Raw genomic sequence first — 23,904 nt, 5'->3', positions numbered from 1 at the left:
TGGCCAGTGTGTCCTCTACTACCACAAACTCTGACAATGTAAAGCGTGTTGATGCCATTACATGGGCAGAAACCATGTGCTCAAGATTATAGGTTGTTAAGGGGCAAAATCAGGTTTGAATCTAGGTCTGCTGGCTAATATCCAGTCTTTACTGCAGGTAGCATGATAATCTTCTAAAATAAGCAAATGTACATGACAAAAGCAGCCACTTGCAGGACATTCAGTGCGGTACTGTTAGGGTCTTTATAACAATATCTCATTTAATGTTCTGGAAGTTTGCAGTTTGGGATGAGAACGCTTCAGTTTAGAGAAGCTCAAACTTGCCCGAGTTTTTAAAAGTACTTGAGTAATGGAGCCTGGATTTTAATTTTAACCCAGGTCGGTCTGACCCCACTCAACCACTCAACCACTAATAAAAGTTTCACTACTCAAACACAGCACTACAACTTGTACAACTCTAAAAGAGAATGTCAAAACGTTAGGACAGGGTCAATACAACATCTTAAAGATAACTCAAAATAACCACTGCATTAAAATACTCCTTCAAAAGCCATTACTGAGCATTTTCTCTGCAACTATCCTCTTTTCTTCTCCCCCAATAGCCTCTAGAGTTATCTAAACCAGCATTTTTACTACATGTGCTTCTCTTCCTCCATCTGATAAGAAATGAAGCAATCTATTTCTAAACCCGCCCATTCCTTTAAACACAATTTATATCCCTGCATCCAAATCTCAAAAGGCACTATTTTTAATGTTTCATTTATTTTTATGTGCATTGGTGTTTTGCCTACATGTATGTCAGTGTAAGGTTACCAGATTCCCTGGAACTGAAGTTACAGACAGTTGTAAGCTGCCATGTGGGTGCTAGGAATTGAATCCAGGTATATTTGGAATTTTCATTGGGCCACCAACCAGCTCTCAAATAAAGACACGGAGACTTATTATTAATTATGGATGCTCAGCCTTAGCTTAGGCTTCTCCCACTAGCTCTCCTAATTTAACCTTTTTCTCTTCATCTACATTTTGCCTCAGGGCTTTTTACTTTTCTTTCATTCTGTATGTCCTCTTTACTATTTCTTCTGTGTCTGTCTGTCTGACCCCTGGCATCTCCCTGGCATCTCAACTGCCCCCTCCCCACACACCTACTCTCCCTGCCCAGAAGTCCCACCTATACCTCCTCCCTTGATACTGGCTATTTAGCTTTTTATTAGACCAATCAATTGCCTTAGGCAGGCAAAGTAAAACAGCAGCACATCTTTATATAATTAAACAAATTCAACACATCATTACATAGTTAAAGAAATATTCTGCAACACCCAGGTCCTCTGGAAGAGCAGCCAGTGCTCTCAACTATTGAGTCAGATCTCCAGCCCTAAGAGACACTATATTAGTTACTACATAATTGTTATCACTGGAAAATGTTCTTTGAGTAGACAGGATGATGTTTGGTCACTGTGAAAACTGCTCACAGCACCCATAAGTAATGGATCTACTGTCCCATAATTATTTGAGTCAGAATCTTGGTATATAGCACTTGCTTCCCTGGAACTCACTGCATAGACCAGGCTGGCCTCAAATTTGCAGAGATCTTCCTGCCTCTGCCTCCTGAGTGCTGAGATTAAAGATGTGCACCAGCAGCCGGGCATTGGTGGCGCACGCCTTTAATCCCAGCACTCGGGAGGCAGAGGCAGGCGGATCTCTGTGAGTTCGAGGCCAGCCTGGTCTACAGAGTGAGTTCCAGGACAGCCTCCAAAACAATACAGAGAAACCCTGTCTCAAAAAAAAAATGCACCAGCAAGCCTATCTCATTTCACAACGGATTACAGTGATGTCAAACATTCCAAAAACATTCCTATCATGACTGTCTGATAGTCAGTCAGAAAAATTTTCTCTAAACCAAAAGACTCCTCAGTCATGTCTCCCTGGCAACTTTGATAAATCCTCCCAGGAGAGTCATTTTGTAGGTAAGAAAGTATAAGTTCAATAAGGAAACCTAACTTTGTTGGTCTCCAGATTGAGCAAACATGAATAGAACTTCCTCATTTCTATCAAGAAGTTTACTCAACACAGCTTTCACACTCAATGGGTTTGCAAACCAGATAGCTGTCCAGCTATTACTTTAAACAGTAAAAGAGAAGAAGAAGCCTGGAAATTCTTAGGAAAACCTGGGAATTGAAATGCAAGTATAAAAGGCTTACTTACCCAGCCACAGTCTGGCATGAGGGAGTCACGGCGCAGAAACCATGGAGGAGTGCTGCCTACTGGCTGGCTGACTGTGGATTGCTCAGCTGGCTTTTCTATGCCATCCAGGACACCTGCCCAGGGGTGGAACCATCCACAGTAAACTGGGCTCTCCCACATCGACCATTAATCAAGAAGATGTCCTACAGACTCACCTACAGGACAATCTTCTCAATTAAGATTCCTTCTTCCCAAATGACCCTAGCTTGTGTCAAGATGACATAAAAATTATCTAGCACAAGTACTGCGTTTAAATAACTGCCAATCTGATAGAAAAACAGTTAACTTCTGGTTGAGGAATTCCACTGGATTTTCTTTTCAAGTACAGAAGCAGCCAACTGCCGGTGCCCTAGAGAACTAAAACTTTAGAGGCAGACACCCTAGGTTCCAATCACCCTGCTAAATGCATCCTGACTTAGAACAAAGTGCTTTAACTCCCAGAGTAGAAATTCACCTTGAATGGAAATGATGATATGAATGCTTTGAGGTACAGTTGAGAAGGATTTTATTGTAGATATGTGGGAGACAACAGCCAGAGGCATCTGGAAGAATCCAGACTGAACCAGGTCATAAAAGGGGGCGGGGAGAGAACAAGTGACCCAAGAGAGGAGAACCAAGACATCATGTGGCCATAATGGCTGGGTTCTTCTGCAGGGGTCAGAAACTGGGGGAAGGGAAGAGAAGGCCCTGGGCTCGAGAGGTTGAGGGGAGTGACGGGCGAGATATGCAAAGAGGTGCCAGGATGCCAGCCACATGGACTCTGTGACAGGTACCCGCATGCCGAGCCAGCCCAAGACCAACAGGCACCTTGTATGCCACTGGGCACCAGTAAGCCATTCCTGCTGAGTGTCTTTGGAACCTGACACACCTATCATGGTACTTTATTGGGCATTAACATGAAGCTTTTAGCCCAAGACAAATGGCAAATGATAGGCAGTGATGGTCAAGGTGTAAGGCAAAGCTGGAAGCCATTTGTGGCTATACTGTGGTCACATATTTGTGTTCCATTTTTAGCCAAACAAATCATCTTCTGTTTATTAATCTGTAAGAGCTCCTTATAAATTCTGGGTAATAACTGTTTGCTGCATATGTGGCCAACCGTTTTCCCATATTGACATTAGTCTTATGTACCAAGCTGTCATTAAGAAAGAACTCTCAAAGAATTGTATCTGCTTTCTTTTTTAAGTTTTCTCCCTCCAGTTCTGCTAATGCTGTCACACCTACAAAGACCTTTAATAGTGCCACCACAAGGCACAAGACAGTTAATTTGACATGTATAATGATTTTATGATGCTACTTTTATAGAACTCTTATTTACCTTTAAATAATGTTGATGTTAAGATTTAACTTCATTCTTTTTACCCCTAAATGACTTGCATATAATACCAACCCTTTATAAATTCTTCAAATTCAAAAATTATTTAAAATAACAATAAGAACTCTTATTCTTAGCTTAAAATTCTGAAATCAATAAGCCATAAAAATAAATGGGCTTGTAGCATACACTCCTGATGGGGGAAGTCCTTCTGTGTATATGTTGTCCTATTGGCTGATAAATAAAGCACTGTTGGCCAATAGGGAAGCAAGATAGGTGGGACTAGGAGTCAAGGAGGATTCTGGGAAATGTAGTCAAGAGTGGGAAGTTGTGCCATGTGGTTGCAGGAAGAGAGGACACATGAGTCTGCATTCTTGATAAGGTAAGACCTTATAAATATATATATTAGTAATTATGGGTTAATAATTAAGTCAGAGATAGCCATTAAGAAACCATAGCAAACAGCCAACAGCTTCATAATTAATATAGTGTCTTGTGTGTTATTTGGGGGCTGAGACAGCGGCAGGACCCAGGCAGCTGGTGAGGAAGAGTACACGTTACACACTCCCATCCCAAAAGGGAGGACTGGAGAGATTAGACCAAAGCAAGACTGAAAGTCAGCAGGGAAAACACCAAGTGCTGTAACCCAGGCCCCATATCAGAGCCTCGGGTTCAGAGGGCTAAGGGCTCTGCCTCTTCAGTTTTGCTATGCACAGCACACATCTCTCTCTTGTGCAGTCCTACCTCTCCAGCTCTGCTATCTGCAGCACGTGTAGCTTGTCCCTCAGGCCCAGCTAGCTCCACTTCATAGCTTCTCCATTGGCAGTCATCCTGTGATCATCACATCTCCAGTACCCCGGGTCACCACCGCAGTGAGGCTGCACTTCACCACGGGGCTCTTCTGGCCTCCCTTTAGGGCTCTACCCATGTCACACAGGGCCAGGCCGCAGTTGAGCTCTATGACTCCCTTGGTCTTGCAGCTTTCAAGTCTTCAAAACTAGCACCACATAAAGGTCTCTTTCATGTTGCCTAGTTCAGACACGAGCTTCAGATTTAGGCTTGGCCTGCTTGGATCACAGCTTCTGTGTGCTGGCCCTATGGTCACATTGGAGCACAGAAGAGTTCAATCACCTCAATGATGCTGGACTCTTGTTAATCACAGCTACATTTGCAGACCCAGCTGCCCAGCATCCTTTATCCCAGGAAAGCATAGACTATTTCACATCAATAGTGCTGGTCTCTTGTTAATCACAGCTGGTTCTTCAGCCCCAAGTGGTCAATAATTGCAGATTCTTAATCCAAAATGCCACATGCATGACTGATAGAGTCCCTGCTGCCCTCCGAACTTTACATGCCAGTCCTCCATTGTCTGCATTTCCCTCAACATTCCATGTTGGCTCAGCTTCCATGGAACAGCCCACTAACCTCTGAGCACTCAGTGACTTTTCTAAATGCTTCCACAATACTCCCCAAAATAACACAGTCTGCAATCACAGCAATCCCCTGTCCTTAACACCAACTTCTGTTCTAGTATTCTTTCATTTGCTATAACAAATCACTCTGACCAAAAGCAGAGAGGAACTGGTTGGTTTGGCTTACACTTCCAAGTTAGAAGCCATCACTGAGGGAAGTCAAGACAGAAACCCTAAGAAACCCTGCTTACTGTTCACACTATAGTCCCTCACTGGCTGGTGCTCATCTAGCTTAGCTTTCTTCCTCAGCCCAAGTTCACCTGCCTAGGGAGGCTGCCGTGTGCCCTTCCACATCTGCCATCAGTCAAGACAACCTCGCAGGTGTAGCCACAGGCCAATGTATCTGGTGGTCCTTCAGCTGTCACTCCCTTGTATGTCTCTAGGCTCTGTCAAGTTGACAGCTAAAGCCAGCCAGGACAGGAGGTTAATCTTAATTATCAACTAAATAACATCTATAGAGTTACCTGAAGATGACCCCTGGGCATGTCTCTGGAAGATTAACTGGATGAGGTGAAAAGACTCACATATTGTGAGTGGCCCCATTCCCTAGACGGTGTTAAGAAAGGAGGGAGGGAGGGAAAGAAGGAAGGAAAGAAGGAAGGAAGGAAGGAAGGAAGGAAGGAAGGAAGGAAGGAAGTTGAGCTGAGCACAGGCACCCATTTCTCTCTTCTTCCTGACTGTGGATACAATGTGAGCAACTGCTCCAGGTTTCTCCTGGCTGGACTTCTCCTGCCACGATAGACTGTCTCACGAATCTGGGCCCACATATACCCTTCCTTCCTTAAGTCGCTTTGGTCATGGCATTTATCTCAGCAACAGGTAAAGATACTAGGACAGTCTGGGAGGGGGTTTCTAGGTTGGGGAGGTAGAGGTGGGAAGACACTTCCTGAATGTGGACAGTGTTCCGTGGTCTGGGAGCCAGAATGAGCAGAAACAAGATGAACCATACCCTAGAACCATGAGTCAAAATAGACCCTTCTGGGTATTTCATCACAGCTATGAGAAAGGCACGCAGTACAAAACTCCTCTTTCTACTGTACCAGACTCTGTCAGCTAATGTGTTTATCAGGATGCATCCATGCTCGTGAGGTTAATGATTTCTTTTTACAGCATCTGTGCCAAAGTTTGGTAGCCATAGCATACTGGCTTCCAATTTCTTGCCTTACATACTATTTTGTTTTTATTTTCTATATTTTAATATTTTATATTTAATGATTTAAAAAAATACTATATGGAAGGCTAGAGAGATGGTTGAGTCCTTTTTCTTTCAGGGGACCTGGGTTCACTTCCCAACGGCCACATAGAACTCCAGTTCCAGGGGGTCCAACACTATCTTCTGTCCTCTGAGCACCGTGCAGATGTGTTATGCAAATATGCAAAATGCCCATAGACATAAAAATAAATAAGCCCCATCTTCTCCCTCATTTATACTCTTCACTAGTACCAGGTAATCTTTTTCCGTCCACAAGAATCATTTTCTCTAATTGGGTAGACTATTTAGTTACATAGTGACTCATGCTGGAATCACACCCCTTTCTGCTCATAGACCCCTGCAAGACGCATTAGGGCAGGGCTGGCTCTGGTCTTACAGCTCACACTGTGCTATGGCTCATTTTTATATTGGGACATTGTGTAGCTGAAGCAATGGTCCCACCTCTTGGGGACAATGGTCACAGAGTGAACGATAACTCTAGAGGTTCAATGAACTGTTTATGCCACATCAGCTCCAAAAGCCTGTAAGATGATCCTGCCACTCAACAGCCCTTTGCAAAATTCACAGGAAGTAAGTCACGCGTCCAGAGGAAAGCCAGAGCACACGGTCACTCATGCTCCACTTGAGATCCTAGGATCTGTCAGTTACTTAGAAACAAACCCAGAAAGAATACACCAGTCTTGAACCCTGCTCAGTCATTAGGAAAACAACTGAACGGGCCACCAAACACTCAACGAAGCTGACCTTCTCTGGCAGAGGCTGAAAGCTTTCCCATGTGAATATCTATAAATAAGGCAAATTGCATGATAGGATAATAAGAGTTGATGCTAAAATTGCAAAAGTTAAAGGACCTTTCAAAGTCTAAACACAGTTGGTAATTAACAAGAGCAGAATCTGAAGGAGCACCCCAAGGTCACCACTGTTGCATAATCCTGGAGATGGCCAAATGACAAAAGACAGTCATCTCCCAATATCTTCAACAGGTCTAGTTCTTTCTGTTATGCCCAGATGGCGGAGTCCCCCAAAAACCAACAAGGAGACCAAATCCTGTTTGTAAAAGCAAAGAGCCTTTATTCAAGTTTGCCATGATCAGAGAGCCTCGAGCTCAGTTGGGGTGGGGTTTTATCATAGCAGAGGTTGGGGTGAGGAATTTTTAATTGGCTGACATTTGTCTAGGGGTGTCTTGGTGTAAGTGGATGGGTGTGTGCTGGGCTAAGGGACATCTAGTGATCCTATCTACAATGATTGGAATGTTAGGTACTTTCTCTTTAGATGGTCTATTCCCGCATAAGTGCCTGGGTGGTCTCAATTTGTGGTCTTTCCTAGAACTGGGTATTGCCTCCATGGCTGGGCCCTACACCTTCTTCTAATTCTTCTACATGAGAACCCACACCAAGTCCGTCAGTCTGTCTCAAGTTCTGCAGCCACTTGTTACCTCCCAGTATTGCAACTGGCTGATTTTACAGGAGAAAGTGTGAAAACGCTACCATGTAGTTCTTTAAAGTTCATGGTTAATGTTTACTTTTTTAAATTTATTTACTTTTAATTTATGTGCATTAGTCTTTTGCCTGCATATATGTCTGTGTGAGGGTGTTAGATCTTGGAGTTATAGACAGTTGTGAGCTACCATGTGGGTGCTGGGAATTGAACTCAGGACCTCTGGAAGAGCAGCCAGTGCTCTTAACCACTGAGCCATTTCTCCAGCCCAGTGTTTGTTTTTTAACCTAAGCAAGTTTTTATTTTTTAGATTTGATAATGCCCCACATTAGATGTTCTAGAAAAACCTCTTCCCTAATATAAAAAGCAACAAAATGAAACAAAACCAAATAGCTAAATATAAAAATATATTGCCTCAAATAACTATATATTGTCTCCAATAAAGAGGCCTAGCAAAGTTGAGGAAGCCATAAGTAAGCACTTACTCTTTGCCTGTTGTGCACATTAACCACAAAGGCAGTGCACCCTGCAGGGCTGCAAACACACAGGCTAATCCAGGGAACCCTGGGTCCTGAACCAGTGCTGGCTTAAGTGGCATCATGATTCTGAGACCCTGGAAACATTTACTTCTCTGAACATCCTTGTCTGTAAAATGGGGGAAGTGCCTACCTCACAAGAAGCTTTCTATTTACTTGACTGATTGTGTGTTTGTTTGAGACGGGATCTCTCTACACAGCCCTCTCTGTCCTGTAACCCTTCATGTAGACTAGGCTAGCCTTGAACTTATAGAGATCGGTTTGTCTCTGACTCCCAAGTGCTGGAATTAAAGATGAGCACCACCAAACCCGGCAGGAAGAGGCTTTTGCAACTTAAGAGAAATCAGCAAATGAAACAAGAGTTGAGACAAGTCACCCATATCCAGTTAGTTTCCTATTCAAATTCTTCATACAGTAAATGGTCAAAATAAATGGTCCAGCTTCTTGTCCCACAATGAATACTTTCTGCTAAATGCATGAAATTCTTCCCATTACTCACCGCACTACATCTTATATCACAATATTCCACAAGATACACTCTCTTCAACACAGTCAATATCTAACAGCTTTCTATACCCTACCATTTACAGATACTGCGGCATCACTTCCAGGGACAGCATTCCCAGAGTAACCCAGAAGGGACTGGGGGTAAGAGTGAGGCACAGATGCACAGGGGGAGGTCTTGAGACTTTAGAGACAGTCATGACAACTGGTTCTTTTTTCCTGCCTGCCTGCCCTCCCTCCCTCCCTCTCTCCTCGGACTCAGAGATTTTATTAAAGCTTCCTGTCTCATTGCTGCAAATGGCTTGGCCTCAGTACAGCTCAGTCAATGGCCAAAGATGGCACCTTCTATTTCCAAATTCTTGCATATGGTAACAACTTCTGCCATGGCACAAACAAATGATCCCCAAATCTCTTATACCAAAAGTTTCCCTACTCTACGCTTCCAAAGTCTATTATCTCAAAGGTTTTCCTATTTTCTACTCTTAAAAATCTGTTTTCTCACTGGGCATGGAGGTGCACCCTTTAATGCCAGCACTCAGAAGGCAGAGGCAAGTAGATCTCTGTGAGTTAAAGGCCAGCCTGATCTGAAATTCCAGGACAGACATCCAGAGCTATGTAAAGAGACCCTGCCACAAAGAAAAAGAACAGAAAAACCTTTATCTCTACAATTTTTTTTTTGCTCTCTACTCTCATAAAAAAAAAAACCTCTGAAGACTATGTTGTAAACTATCTCAGGATTTGTAAATTCATTGGATATGGCTAAAAAAGTATGTAACAATTTAATTTAAAACATAACAAAGGGCTTATAGTTAAAATCTATTCAAAGATAATCTTAATTTGCTACAATTTACTATATATGTGATTTAACTCTTATTTACAATATACTGTACATGTAACGTATTCAACTCTTTTTTATAACTAGATATGCTAATAAAATAGATGTTTTTAAATAGCAATCTCATGGCTTGCCTCATCTTACCTGATGACCTCATCAGAATGGGAGCAACCACATGGCTGGCAGTCATCTTTCCTGAGGTTAAAAAGAGAGCACCTGCAACTTCACTATGTTGATTAAGATGGCATGTGATACAAACCAACTAAAGCAACAGTTACAAAACTCAGTCCTGCTGAGCCCTGCGCTATAGACTAAGAAGGAGCCAACAGCAAGTCTCTAAAACATTTTAGATTAGAATGGATTTTGTATGAGGATAAATTGCTAAGGTTATAAAGATATATTCAGGTAAACAGAAACTGACATAGAGAGATGTATATCTAACCATATATGTCTTTGCTAATTGTTCAACACCAGGCTTCTAGAAATTTTATATAAGAAACAACATATGGGTCCAGGCAGTGGTGGCACGCGCCTTTAGTCCCAGTACTCGAGAGGCAGAGGCAGGTGGGTCTCTGTGAGTTCGAGGCCAGCCTGATCTACTGAGCAAGTTCCAGGACAGGCTCCAGAGCTACACAGAGAAACCCTGTCTTGAAAAAAAAATGTTTGATATATATGTACATATGTATGTATGTATATATGTATGTATATATATATATATATTATATGATAAATAAAGCTTATAAATTCCTAAGATCTGCTCAAGTCAGTCAGTAACTGACTTGAAAATAAATGTGCAGAATGTCTGTCTTCACTAACTTTATTAAGCTTTAGCTATCTGGGGGCTGAAGAAATGGCTCAGCCATTAAAGGCTAGGCTCACAACCAAAAAAGGCTTTAGTATTTGGATAAACTGAGTCATACAAGAGACTGCAATATTCTGTAATGGTGCACACTGAAAGTACCAAAAGATAAAGTTTCCAGTCTCTCTATGGACTGCATTTATGGTTTTAAAGCTTTATTTTGGTGCTAAATGACCTTCAATTAAATCTTCAACTCAAATTTTACAGCTCAAACTTAACCGGAATAAAGCTGTAAAGTCCTTTTTGTAAACTCCTACAGATAATTAAGACATGAAAGCTAGTGCTCCACCACCTTATAAGTGGTAGGATTATTTAATGTTTTCAGAGCTATGCTTGAAGTCATGCTGAGTACAGTCGTTAATTCATTTACAACAGTGGTTCTCAACCTGTGGGTCATGATCCCTTTGGGAGGTCCAAACTACCCTTTCACAGGAGTTACCTAAGACCATCAGAAAACAGGTATTTACAATATGATTCATAACAGTAGGAAAATTGCAGTTATGAAAAAGCAACAAAAATGATTTTACGGTTAGGAGTCACCACAACTTGAAGAGCTGTATTAAAGGGTCTCAGCCTTAGGAAGGTTAAGAGCCACTGGTATATAGGAACAAGCTTTATTTATTATTATATTCTGTATTATTTAAAGCAATTTTTAAATTTAAATATATTTTGTGCATATTCTTCTCATTCCCCAAGACCTTCCAAATCCTCTCCCCTCCCTTCCCACCCAACTTTAAGTTTTCTCAAAAACAAGCAAAAATCCAATCCCAACAACAAAACCAAGAAAACAAAATACCCCCCCAAAACTGTAACCAAATAAAAGCACACCAAAAAATCTGCAAAGTCTACTATATGTTGGTCAACTACTCCTGAGCACAAGGCCTGTCCTGGGTTCTCTCTATTGGAGAGACCCGACTGTCCCTCCCCCAGCAGGCGTAAGTGACAGCTCAGCTGTTAACTTGAATCTTAGTAGCTAGGTTTTCATTCTTTTTCTTTCTTTTTTCCTTTATTTCCTGATTTTTAAATACAATAAAGTAAAACAAAAACAATTACAATGAAGTTGGGCAAAACAAACTACCAGAAGGGAAAGAGTCCAAGAGAAGACACACAAATCAGAGACCCATTTGTTCATATTTTTTATATTCTTAATTGCTCTAACAAAATTTTTGCAAAATGCTAATGAAAACAATACATTTTATTACGTAGGGGTGTGTGTGTGTGCGCGTGTGTGCGCGCGTGTGTGCGTGCGTGTGTGTGTACTGAATGCATGCAAGGGGCTTAACAAAAAAAAGGAAATAGCCACTTTGTGGATGCAAAAGGAAAAATTTATTCACATTTCCAAGGCTGTTGGGACAGTGGGCAAAGAGAAGAATGTGGAGGACTCTCTGGGGGTTATCAGAACTGGGTACCTGGGAGAATGGAGTTTATGGCCTGGGTTAGGAGGCTTTGAAGTGTACAACAAATACTGGTTAGCAGGGTAGGCTGGCATGGATCTCGACATGCCGGTAAGTACCACAGGCGCAAGTTAACGGGGGAGCCATATGTGCCTTTTGCTAGAGATAAGAAGAATAACTGCTTTTGGCATGTGTGAACCAGCTTCCCGAGTTCCTTGGGAATGCAGGCTTTGTCTAACCTCCAGAAAAAAGGAGTTTCTTCTAACCTGATAGTTATATATGCTTATGTGTGCAAGAAATGAATGACAGCAATGATACAAGGGACAGGAGGAAGAAATTGACACTTGTGCTGCCAGTAAATCCATACAGAGTTAGTTCAAAGGGGACTCAGGTAGCTGCAAAAATATCCTACAAAATCTAAGACAAACATACAAAAAAAATTAAGTAAGATTGGGGCTGGAGACATAGCTCAGCATTTGCTGCTCTTACAGATCTTTGGGATTGTATTCCCAGCATTTACACGGTAGCTACCAACGCGCTGTACTTCTGGGGCTCCACCCCCTCCACTTCTGGCCTCTGTATTTATGTATACAGATAGACATGCAGGCAAATACATAAAATAAAAACAAGGCTTCATTAAAAACTATAATGAGCAGGTGTGGTGATGGGGTGCACACCTTTAATCTCAGCACTTGGGAGACAAAAGCAAGCACATCTCTATTGAGTTTGAAACCAGCATGTTCTACATAGTGAATTCCAGGCTAGCCAAGGCCACATGGCAAGACTGTGTCTCAAAAATAAGAATGTCTCAAAAATAATAATAATAATAATAATAATAAATAAATAAATAAATAAAATGAGAGAAAATCTATGTGACTGTAGGTGTGGGGATGACTTTTTTGGGGTACACCCCCAGGTACCCATAGAAAAGACTACTCTGCAGTAGAATCTGTCAAGAAAACAAAAGACAAGCCAGAGAGAAAGTCACACCTGACAAAAGACTGTTATTCAAAGTATATGAAGAAAAAGACCAAAGACTTGTGTAGACACCTCCTAAAGAATATACACAGACGGCAAGTGGGCAGCTGGAAATGTGATGAGCATTTTAAATCACTAGGGAACTGCAAATTAAAACACATCGAGATCCCACCATATACCTATGTGATTGGCCAAAATCCAAAACACTGACAACACCAAATGCTGGTGAGATTTCAGATTAACAAGAGCCCTCATTCGCCCTCATTCATTACAAGTGGGAATGAAAATCTGTACAGCCACTTTAGAAGATAGTTTGCCAGTTCCTTATAAGATAAAACATAGCCTTATCATATGATTCAGTTTTTTGGTATTTATTTAGTAAACTGAAACTGTATAACCCAAAAGATAGCATGCCCATGTGTTGTAGAATTATATTGTAACTAGGCAAAGATGTGTTACATTTGTTTCTGCTGCCTTTGTTAATGACTTAAAGATAGGTCACTCTTCTTGGGCTGTATTTGTTTATGTGAGGATGTGTTGCTGCTTCACTTTGCCTGCCTAAGGCACCTGATTGGTCTAATAAAAAGCTGAACAACCAATAGCTAGACAGTAGAGGGATAGGTGGGGCTTGTGGGCAGAGAAAATAAATAGGAGGAGAAATCTAAGAATGGCAGAAAGAAGGAAAGAGGAGAGAATGAGGGAGAAAGAGGGGAACACACCTGGGGGCGGAAACCAGGCAGCCACCAGACAGACATGAGAAGCAGTGAAAATAAGATATGCAGAAGAAAGAAACGTAAAAAGCCAGGAGGCAAAAGGTAGATAAGAGAAACAGGCTAATTTAAGTTAAAAGAGCTAGCCAGAAATGAGCCTAAAGTAGGCTGAGCATTCATAACTGATAAGACCTCTCCATGTCATGATTTGGGAGCTGGTTGGTGGCCCAAAAGAAAAAGCTTGTGCTTATAAAGCTTTATTTAAAACTGCCAAAATTTGAAAACAACCAAGATGTCCTTCAGTAAGTGCATGGATAAATAAACATGGCATATTCAGACAATGGAATATTATTCAGCACCTAAGAGAAACTAGTCACTTATAAAGAGACACAAGGAAAAGTTAATGACTATTACCACATGAGAGAAGGCATTCTCAAAAGGTTGCCTACCATATGATTCCAATTCCATTGCATTCTGGAAAGATAAACTACAGAAACAGTCAAAATCGACTGATGGTCAAGGAGGAGGATGCTCGGCTGAGAGAAACTTGCATAGCATGTATGAAGCCCTGGTTTTGATCCCCAACACGGTATATATAAACTGAGAGTAGTGAAGAACACTTGTAACTCTAACACTCAAGATATAGTGGTGGGCAGATCAGAAGTTCAAGGTCATCATCAGCTAGCTACACAAAGAGTTCAAGGTTAGCCTAGGCTATATGAGAATCTGTCTCAAATTGTATTTAAAAGATTCATGACAACCAGGATTACAGAGGAGGCATGAATAATTAATTAGAGTGCAGGCATTTTTTAGGACACTAGAAATGCTCTGTGTGACACTATAACACACGTTTCCGAATCCAGGCAACTTGCAACACAGAATGAGCCGTACGTAAACTATAGACTTCGGGTAAGCAATAATGAGCTGATGTAGACAGCTGCCTTTCTGTGAAATGACTTCTTTACCATAGACCAAAGCAAATGAAGCGAAGAGTCTAAGAAATGCCCAAAGGGCTACAAGAGTCTGTTACTGGCACAGAGGTCCCACATGCAAATAAGTTAGAGCTCTCTGCACACCAATTCCCACGTTTCCATTCCATCTAGCTTGAGGTTCTGGCTATCCCTGGCACAGGTGTTTTAATATCAAGAATCCCCAGCATGAAATTGTGCCTGATTCTTGCCTCTTACACAACAGCAGTTGATTCTCTCCTTTTTTCACATCTCTTGTCACATATGGTCTCCTCTGCAACAAATGCCTGCTGAGAACTGCTAACAGTTGCATTTGTTTAGCAACATTCTTGAGACGTCCTCGCATGACAGATAATAACTGTTCTGTTCCTGACGCTTTCCGATAACTGAAAATAAAACCAATATGCTCATCTTTGCTGAAGGTAAAGGGGTGAAGCCAGGAGTCTCTCTCTCTCTACATAGTCATTTATGCAGGAATCAAAAGCATGAATGGCTCTCGCCCCATTTTCTCATTCCTAAAGTTTTCTAAAACAGCTGTTAAGACTGACTAGGTGAGAGGCAGGCAGACCTCTGAGTTCTAGGCCAGTTTCGTCTACATAAAGTCCAGAGTTCCAGGCCTTCCTGGGCTACATAGTGAGCCCGTCTCAGACAAACAAACAATAACAACAAATAAGCTAATAAACACACGGCTAGAGAGTTGGCTCAATGGTTACAAGCAGTTGATGCTGTGTAGAAAACCAGGGCTCATCTGGACTCTGCTACGAAATTCAGTGATGACCTGAAAATTTTCAATTTGCTTCTCCAGACCTCCTTTCCCTGAGGAAGCCCCATTTACCTATCACAGGTCATACTTTTTTTTCCCTGGACACAGGAGCTCACTCTGCAGGCCAGACTCAGAGCAATCCTCCTGCCTTTTGAAATGCTGGTATTACAGTTCGGTACCACTCCTTCTAATAAGACACTCTAAACTATACACACATAAAGCTCCCAATTCAGGACTGTGGGTTTCTGTTGTAAAACAGGGAGTCACTGTAATCCTCCTGCCTCAGCCTCCCAAGTGTTGGGATTAGCAATCTAAATTTTAAACCCACATCCTTCACTCTTGAAGGACTTGAGTTTCTATCTACACAATCCTGTTTGCCACTGTTTCAAAATTTCACAAGGAAAATTAACAGTAAATCATCCCCAAATTCTTTCCATGTCCTGCAAGAGAACACTGAATTAGAATCCCAAACCCAGTACACACAAGTAAACATTTTCTTACAATCCAGTAATCTCTCCTGGCCGCTGATTTCATGGTTCACTGGCCTGTTCAGTGTGACCACTGGGCCTTCAGTTCCTGGTTTTACAAGTTGTTCAGGATGTGCTTGATACGACAGTACCCTGGCAGTGCTATGGAGGTGGGAAAGGCTGTCACAGAGCAGACACCCGAGTGATGAATAAGGGACAATAAAGTAGATACAATTAAGGGACATTTCAGTAGCAAAAAGTGACATCTTGACAAAGCTAACATGGAGAGCACACCAGGTACTGGATGTTCTTTTACACAGCACCTCATGTGTCCTTGTCCTCAGGTAACAACAGGTGTATAAACACGCACCACCAAGGCCTTACAAAAGAGAAAACAGAGCTCCACTGAAAAGAACAGGCTGGAGAGATGGCTCAGCGATTAAACAGCACTCGGTGATCTTGCAGAGGACCCAGCCTCCAGCATCCATATGGTGGCTCACAATGGCCACTTCCAGGGGATCCAATGCCCTCTTCCGGTTTCCAAGGTACAAGGCCCACACATGGTACAGTTACATGCATGCAGGCAAACACTCACACAAACAAAAAAAAATCAAATAATCACTATTTAAAAAGGACAGAAATGGAGAGGTAGAGGAGTGAGGAGGGAGATGGTCACGCTGCAGGGGCCTAGGGTCAGGAAAGATCTGGCTGCAGGCATCTGGGCTGAGGCCTGAATGAAGAAACAGTCACATGAAGATCCAGGTACAGAGTGTTCCAGAGAGGGAACAGCAAGAACAAGGGCCTCAAGACAGAATGAACCTGGCAAGATGAACCTAGCGAGCTCTGGGAACAGAAGGGATAACATGAGGCTCAATCACAGACGAGGAGAGAGAATGAGAAGAGGGTGGACCGGAGGAGGATGGAAGCCAACACACAGAGAGCCTGTGTTTATCATGGATACAGCAAAAACCTGCTGGGGTATTTTGAACAGGAGAATAATACAATCTGACTTGGATTTTCCAAAGACCCACTGGTTGCTACGTGTGAAACAGAATGCAGGAGCCAGGAACAGAATCAGAGAGGCCATTTTGGAGACAGACGGCATAAAGCTGCGTAGTTCCGGCTTCCTCTCCTCTTTTCCCATCACACAATCACCGCGAAACAAAGGACTTGCTACCGCTACCTCTGCTTCTTGGCCCTCTGTGTGTCCTTTTATTTGAGAATCATTTTGTATTATTTGTAGTGTGTGTGACATGAGTGCTGAGGACAGAACTTGGACCCAAGTCCACTCTGAGCCACACTGAGCTGCTCTCCAGCCCCTGCTGGGCTTCCCGTCCATGTTAACTGTCTTGCTGATAAACTTAACTACTTTCCAACTCTCTTAGTGAGAATCAGAAGAGAGTCCAGGATCACCTCTCAGATTCCTCTGAATTCTGACCCCATCATCTACACAACCCAGAGGACCCAGCAGAAGCCAGCATAATGGCAAAGCAGAAAGCAAGGCTTACATGGTCAGTATCATTTCAAGGCCTATTTAATCATAGAGTTTTCATGGTGGTTTCTTTCATCAAGCAATTCAGAATTCAAAACCAAAAGGGTCACATGATCCTCATCTTGTTGACAATATAAGGAGTGTCTCGGCATGCTGAAGTGCACGGCCTGCAAACGTGACTAAAATGCCCTTGCTCTCTGGGAGCAAGCATGGCAACCCATGCATCAAGAGGTGGAATTGATTTCCCTTCCCTTTGAGCTGAGCTGACTGTGTCACTCGCTTTGGCTAACAGGAGGAGGCGCAGGTGATGCTTCATGTCTTGGCTTCAAGACAAGCAGCTGCTACTCCGCCTCACTTTACAACTTGACCACCGTACAACGAGGAAGCCAGTCTCAAACCCAGCTCTGACACAGCAGCCGAAAACCAGAGTGCCCCCCCACAGAAAGTGAACAGGGGGCATCCCAGTCCCAGCTGAGCTCTGAAACCCAGCACACTTGCTGTGTTAGGGACACATTATCTGATATTACGCTGGAGGCCAGCTAACACACAAAGCTGTAAGAACTAAGAAACTGTTGCAAGTAGCCAAGTGTAGGAACATGCTGAGCAGTCTCAACAAGTTAAAACAAAAACTGGGATATCCTCGTTGGAAATATAAACATGAGACAAAGAAAGGCCATCCTACATAATACTTTTCAAAAACAGCAAGCTCTCCATGATCTAAGGTTCCTATTCAAAGTGGATCCTCCCTGTGCAAGCTGAGTACAGTGCCCTCATGAGCAACCACTCAGAAGATGCTCAAGGACCAGTGTTGATCAAAGCTTTCTGGCCAGCAGGGTCCCGCCACCCTTGAGAGCCCCAAATAAACACACATTGTGAAACTGTTGGCCAAAGACTAGGGCTTCTTATTGGCTAGCTCTGTCTTAATTATTACCCCATTTCTATCAATCTATGTATTGCCACAAGGCAGTGGCTTACCCAGTAATACCCCAGCATGTTGTTACTCCTCTGGCAGCATCGCCACTCTGTGTGGCGGGCTCACTCTGCCTACCTTTCTCAGAATTCTCCTCCCCTAGTCCCGCCTGTCTCCCTGCCTCATTGGCCGAGCAGTGTTTTATTCATTAACCAATCAGAGAAACCTATGTACAGAAGGGCATCCCCATCAGACCAGTGATGCAGGAGCTCAAGCTGGTGTCTGTGAACGGGTCATACACCTCTCCCCTCTCTTTCACTCTGTCTTGCAGGCCGTCAGAAAAAGCAACTCTTCTCCACGTGGCTGAATCAAGACTATGTTACACTCTTAAGCATTGAGTGACCTCCGAAGGTCACACCCTGAAATCTAACCACCAACATGAAGGTATCAGATGAGGCTCTGGGGGCAGGGGGCAGGGGGTTGTGAAGATGTAGCTCTTGCAAATGGAATCGTTACCTTTGTAAAAGAAGCCTCAGAGAACTTGGCTCTTCAGTTACATAAATACACAGTAGGAAGTGCCACCTGTGAGCCAGCACATGGCCCGCATCAGATGACAAAGCTGCTAGTGCATGGACTCTGCTTCTAGAATGTGACAGATAAGCGGCTGTGTGTGAGCTACCCAGTTTATGGTTTTCTGTTATAAGAAGTCCAAGCATATATCATTTTAAGGTTCTGGCACACATTTAACCAATACTTTTAAAGATTTAAATATTCACTCATGAGCATGCTAGGGTATGCGTGTGGAGGCTGCCCTTTGCCTCTACCACATGGGTCCCCAGGCTTGGTGTCAGGTGTTTTTACCTGCTGAACCACAGCACTGGCACCACTTAACAATATTTTCCTAGTCACCAGCCACATGCCAGACATTGTTCTGGGTGTTGAGGATACAATGATCTTCTTGAAGATAAACACTGATAAAGGAGAAGGAACAGACAGGCAAGTCAAAGAAGGCAGGAGGAAGGCAGGAGTCAGCAAAGAGCTGACAGAAATGGGAAAACAGTTCAGCTTTGCAGGTGGATGTTGCAGAATATTCCTTTACACTGTGTGAAAACACATCAGTGTGACTGGTCTAATAAAAAGCTAGGTGGTCAATACCTAGGGAGGATTTTCAGGGCAGAAGAATGCTGGGAAGAAGAAGACAGAGTTGCAGGGAGATGTGGGGAAACACGGCATATAATGAGGTAAACAAGCCTTGAGCTCTGGGGCAACGAGCAGATGGATAGAAATGGGTTAATTCAAGTTGTAAGACCTCGTGAGAAACAAGCCTGAGCAATCAGCCGAGCCTTCATAAATAATAAGACGTCTCCGTGTGGTTATTTGGGAGAAAGACACGCTACAGGAGAGTGGTAAGCACCAAGACCCTGTGGTGTCCGCACACCTCAGGAGGAGACAGTCGGAGGCAGAGACGGTGTGGTTTGGCTGTGACCTGCCCCCCCCCCAACCCCCAGCGTTACTGTAACAGAAACTTGGTCTCCAGGGAGAAGCTATTGTGGAAACATTACAATTTGAGTCTATGGGAAGGTAGTAAGATCATGTGATAAATGCAGTTGAAAAGAATAATACAAGTCTTGTAGGACTGGAATAGTTCTCACGAGAATGGGTTGCTACAAGAAATCCTGAATTCCCCTGACTCCCTCAAGTTAACTCTTTTTAGAAAGTGAGCCCCATTCTCTCACACACACCCTGCCATGTGATGCCGCAGCGTGGAGCCCTCCCAGAGCTGATTAGATGCCAGTGTTATGCTCTTCTGCCCCCAGCTCCATCGGCTAAATAAACCTTTCTGACTTTATAAAGTACACAGTCGGGCATTTTATTACAGCAACACCAGATTAAGTCAGGAAGCAAGGAGGTTAGGTGGAGGCAAGGAGTTCTATTCTGGATCTTGCTTTCTGTGTGGCAGATACCCTATCTCCTAACTACCTCTCCCAGCTATAATCACGATGATATAACCCAACCTCTACTGACCATCTCATTCTTGGGCTTTTACTTGCTGGTCTATTTACATTCGAGAGCCTTCTAGTCATCTCATGCATTTCCTCTACTTCCTCAATGCTGTCTCAAGGGCAAGAGTCCGGCATGTTCTTCCCATGTACCCAGACTCTGACACCTAAAGACACTCAGTCAATCTTTCTGGAAGGTGAGGGTAACGGTGTAATCTCTTAGTGCCCTTTCCAGCTAGTGGAGCAACAATTTGAACTCTCCTGACAAACTGGTTTGTACAAGGACTCAGGGGTCGACAGCTTTCCAGATATTTTGAGATGACAGTCAGGCCACTCTCTGGGGTCCTATTCATCAAGGGGCTCGGATGCACTGCTGCAGCAGGGATCTTTTTGTTCAAGTGGACATCGCACCACACACAAAGGGTCCCAGCACACAGAATGGCTACTGGATCACTACACTGTAAGCTTGCTGAACTTCGGGAGGGTACAAATTGGTACTCCATAAACACTATTCTGATGTGGTTAATCATGGCCTGCAATGGTTTCTCCTTTGTGAAAGGTGAGGATGACTTCATCTCTGCCCTTATCTGGCACCAGAGCCTTAGTTGATCTAAGTGACATCCTTGACCATAACATACAAAAGGATTAGTGTTCTGAGGGCTGTGTGAATGCAATAACTGAATGGCATACCTGGTTACATATTTACAAGAAACCTTGAGTCCTGAAATGCTGGCCTCACCTTTTGAGAACCTCAGCTTCCACGCTATGAGGCACCACAGCCATTGAAGGGACTATGTGTCGATACTTAGGTCAAGATCCTGCTAAGCACATAGCCAGGAGCTGGCACCAACTGTCCACTGTTCCAGGTACTACGTAGGAAGCCATCTCAGAGTGCATCTTTCAGGCCCAGCTGCTTCAGCTGACACAAAAGGGAAATTTATTCCAAACACTTCTGAATGCCTAACCCATAAAATAATGAGCAATATCTAATAGTGGCTTTAATGTCCCAATTTGAGGGACAAATTACTACACAGTAGATCCAATAAAGGCAAGGAAGCCAAAGAGTCACCAGGCCACATTGCTACTGGCCAGTAGCTCTCTGGGTGGCCTCCTCCTTATCACTCATACAGCCACAGATTCTCAGTCAAGGTCAACATCCAGTGACTGCCTCACAGAGACTTCATTCATGGGACATGAGAGAGGCAGGTTAGGTGACTCAGGAGTCAATGACACTGACAGGACTGGAGGTCAACAAAAGTCCTCTGGAATGTCCCCAAGGCACAGTACCGATGTCACATAATTGGGCAACTGGGCAAGCTATACGTTCATTCTGACTCAATCAACCCCACAGACAAGAAAACCATTTATTACACTACTTAAAAAGCAAGGGTAAGACCTAGAACAGAAATCAAATGCACAATCATACCATAGATATAAATATTCTAACCACTAAATAATGATTGCATTTGACATCGGGAAGTTCTAAAATTATCTTCAGATTCTATGAGAACAAGAAACACTTGATTGCAAATGGCCCTTTCCTTGACAGCATCCTTGTGTGTGTAAAAAAGAGCTCTACTATGGTGCCAAAAGACCCTTGAAGTGTGAGCCTCTGTTACCTGTTTTGATCCGACCCTTCTCCCCACAGCAGCCATTCCCAGCCCTGCCAAGAAGAGACTTCAGGAGAGGCAGCACATTCATCCTGTGCCCCTCCCCCACTTCTCCCAAGCCACCTTCTTCAAGGCAAGTCTGTCTCTCCACAAAAAACGAGGGACCATTAAGGCAGACCTGAGTTACGAGTGATGGTGACACACCAGAACAAAAACATGGATTTTTAGGATGGGCATAGTGCACGCCTATAATCCTAGCACTTGGGAGGTGGAGGCAGGAGGATCAGGAGCTTAAGATGAGTTTGAGTTGGAGCTACATGAGACCTTTCCTCAAAACAAAACAAAACTTCACAGAAATTACTATTTTGAGCTGGGGGTAACAGCAATATGCCTGCAATCCAGTACTTGGGACAGCGAGGAAGGCAAGAGGTTAGCAAACTGAGACCACCCTGGGTTACAACCATGGAGAGAGCGAGCTGGAGAGATCAAGAAAGACATCCGGAAGTGTGTGACACACTTTCTGTCACTCCCATTTTCACACTCAGTCACACTCATGTTGGCACACTGTTTTTAAAAATCAACAAAAGGAAAGAACCCAAGGAAACACTCCAGAAGCTAATAGCATAACAATGCAAAAAATGGTACAATGTTTTTAATGGGTAATGGTATCTTGAAACTTTATAAAGTCCACTTTATAAAATCTACTTGTGCTTGATTGAAAATTAACTCACTAGTAATGATAACAGCGGTTTCAAGTCCCACACTGGAGGAGCTGGGGTGGACAGCTCCAACTTTACCTTCAGTGTCTTGGCTTAGCGCCTTCATTTTCGGGGTGAGAGAGTGGTGTTCATCAAAGCGGCATAGCTGGCCAGCTGGAGAACAGGAACTGGAACCCGACTTCTACTTCCTGATCCAGAAACCTTCAACTAAGAGCATTATAGCAAGACTTCCCCAGGAAGGAATTTCCAGTGTTGTTTCCTGATTCCAAATAATTCCATGATAGATAAGCATGCTACAAACCAAAAGCACAAGTGACTCTCAATGTGAAATTGTACAGAATTACACACACAGGTGCACATATACACAAGTACATGGAAAGGGATCCCCAAAAGGCCCGTCACCAGTACCGCCCCAAGATCAGTGTCCAGCTTTTGACACTGTAACATGGTCGCTTACAGTGGTAGGCGGGGAAACTAAACAAAGAGTACTGGGAACTCTGTCACTGCTTTTTGTCTTATGTTACTTAAAAGTAAAAACAGGGGTGTGCAAAGAGGGCTCAGTGGTTGACTATTGCTCTTGCATAGATCCTGGGCTCTGTTCCCAGCACCCACAGGGTGGCTCACAACCATCCTTCACTCCAGTTCCAGAAGATCTGACACCCACTTCTGAACTCCTCAGGCACTAGGCAGGCACATGGTACACATTCATACACGTAGGGAAAACACTCATACACATAGAATAAAAATAAGTACGTCTGAAAGTAACAACAATAAAACACCTTGCCGTGCATAGTTACTCATGCCTATAACCCAGAGCAACCTGCACAGACCCAGAATGAACAGAAGCAAGCCTTATTTGAGCCCAGAGCAATGATTTCAAGTTCTCTTGCTGCACCACACATTTTATCCAAATGATCTCTAAAAGAAACTTTTTTTAAAGGGGACACCTCCTTGGCACCTGTTTTCTTTCATGAGCAAAAGAGAAACTGCCTTTTTGCCCTTTTGAAGGTAATCCCAATCCTTGGCTAGACTCTCTCTCTCACTCAAGAACACAGAAGTCTGAGAGCCAAATTCTGCATGTGGCTGGTTCTCAGAGTCTGTGTGAGGACCAAAATGCTGTTCAAAACAATTAAAATGTCTACCCTTTCATTTCCTGAGTGAGCTGAACAAAACAACATAAAGGATCTGAGCCATTTGTGAAATGAGTAAGAATATGGCTTACCACAAAAGGTGACTCTGTGTAACAGAATGAGGGCCACCGCTCTCAGCAGTTCTTCAGAGCACTACCAACATTGCTGAGAGGCAAACCCTCAGAAGGTCACCTATAAGGTGCGCTAACTTGAAGAGAGCTGGTTCCACAGGCAAGCGAGACAACAGAAAGACTGCAGGCACACATGGGGGCGGCAGCGGGTGCCAAGAAGACTGACAGAGTCACAGAACAGGCCTGATTGTGTCCCTCCTCACAGGGAACCACAGCACAG

General features: G+C 43.3%; 1 protein-coding gene and 1 long non-coding RNA gene across 5 annotated transcripts in view; one reads left to right on the top strand and one right to left on the bottom strand.

Annotated features, from left to right (window-relative positions):
• Positions 1 to 23,904, bottom strand: part of Cradd (CASP2 and RIPK1 domain containing adaptor with death domain) — a 172,612-nt gene that overhangs the window by 106,242 nt on the left and 42,466 nt on the right. The gene's annotated exons all lie outside the window — the stretch shown is intronic.
• LOC121143306 lies at positions 2,877 to 22,315 on the top strand. Of its 2 annotated transcripts, none has more exons than XR_005880515.1 (3): positions 2,877 to 3,010; positions 18,426 to 18,538; positions 21,743 to 22,315. It is a non-coding gene; the product is annotated as an uncharacterized LOC121143306 (long non-coding RNA). The 2 variants fall into 2 exon arrangements; XR_005880516.1 differs by having other exon boundaries at positions 2,877 to 3,117.

The sequence above is a fragment of the Mesocricetus auratus genome, unplaced genomic scaffold (genome assembly GCF_017639785.1).
Source record: "Mesocricetus auratus isolate SY011 unplaced genomic scaffold, BCM_Maur_2.0 Super-Scaffold_100011, whole genome shotgun sequence".
In the NCBI taxonomy this organism is placed as follows: domain Eukaryota; kingdom Metazoa; phylum Chordata; class Mammalia; order Rodentia; family Cricetidae; genus Mesocricetus; species Mesocricetus auratus.
This window is presented reverse-complemented; position numbering and strand designations above follow the sequence as displayed.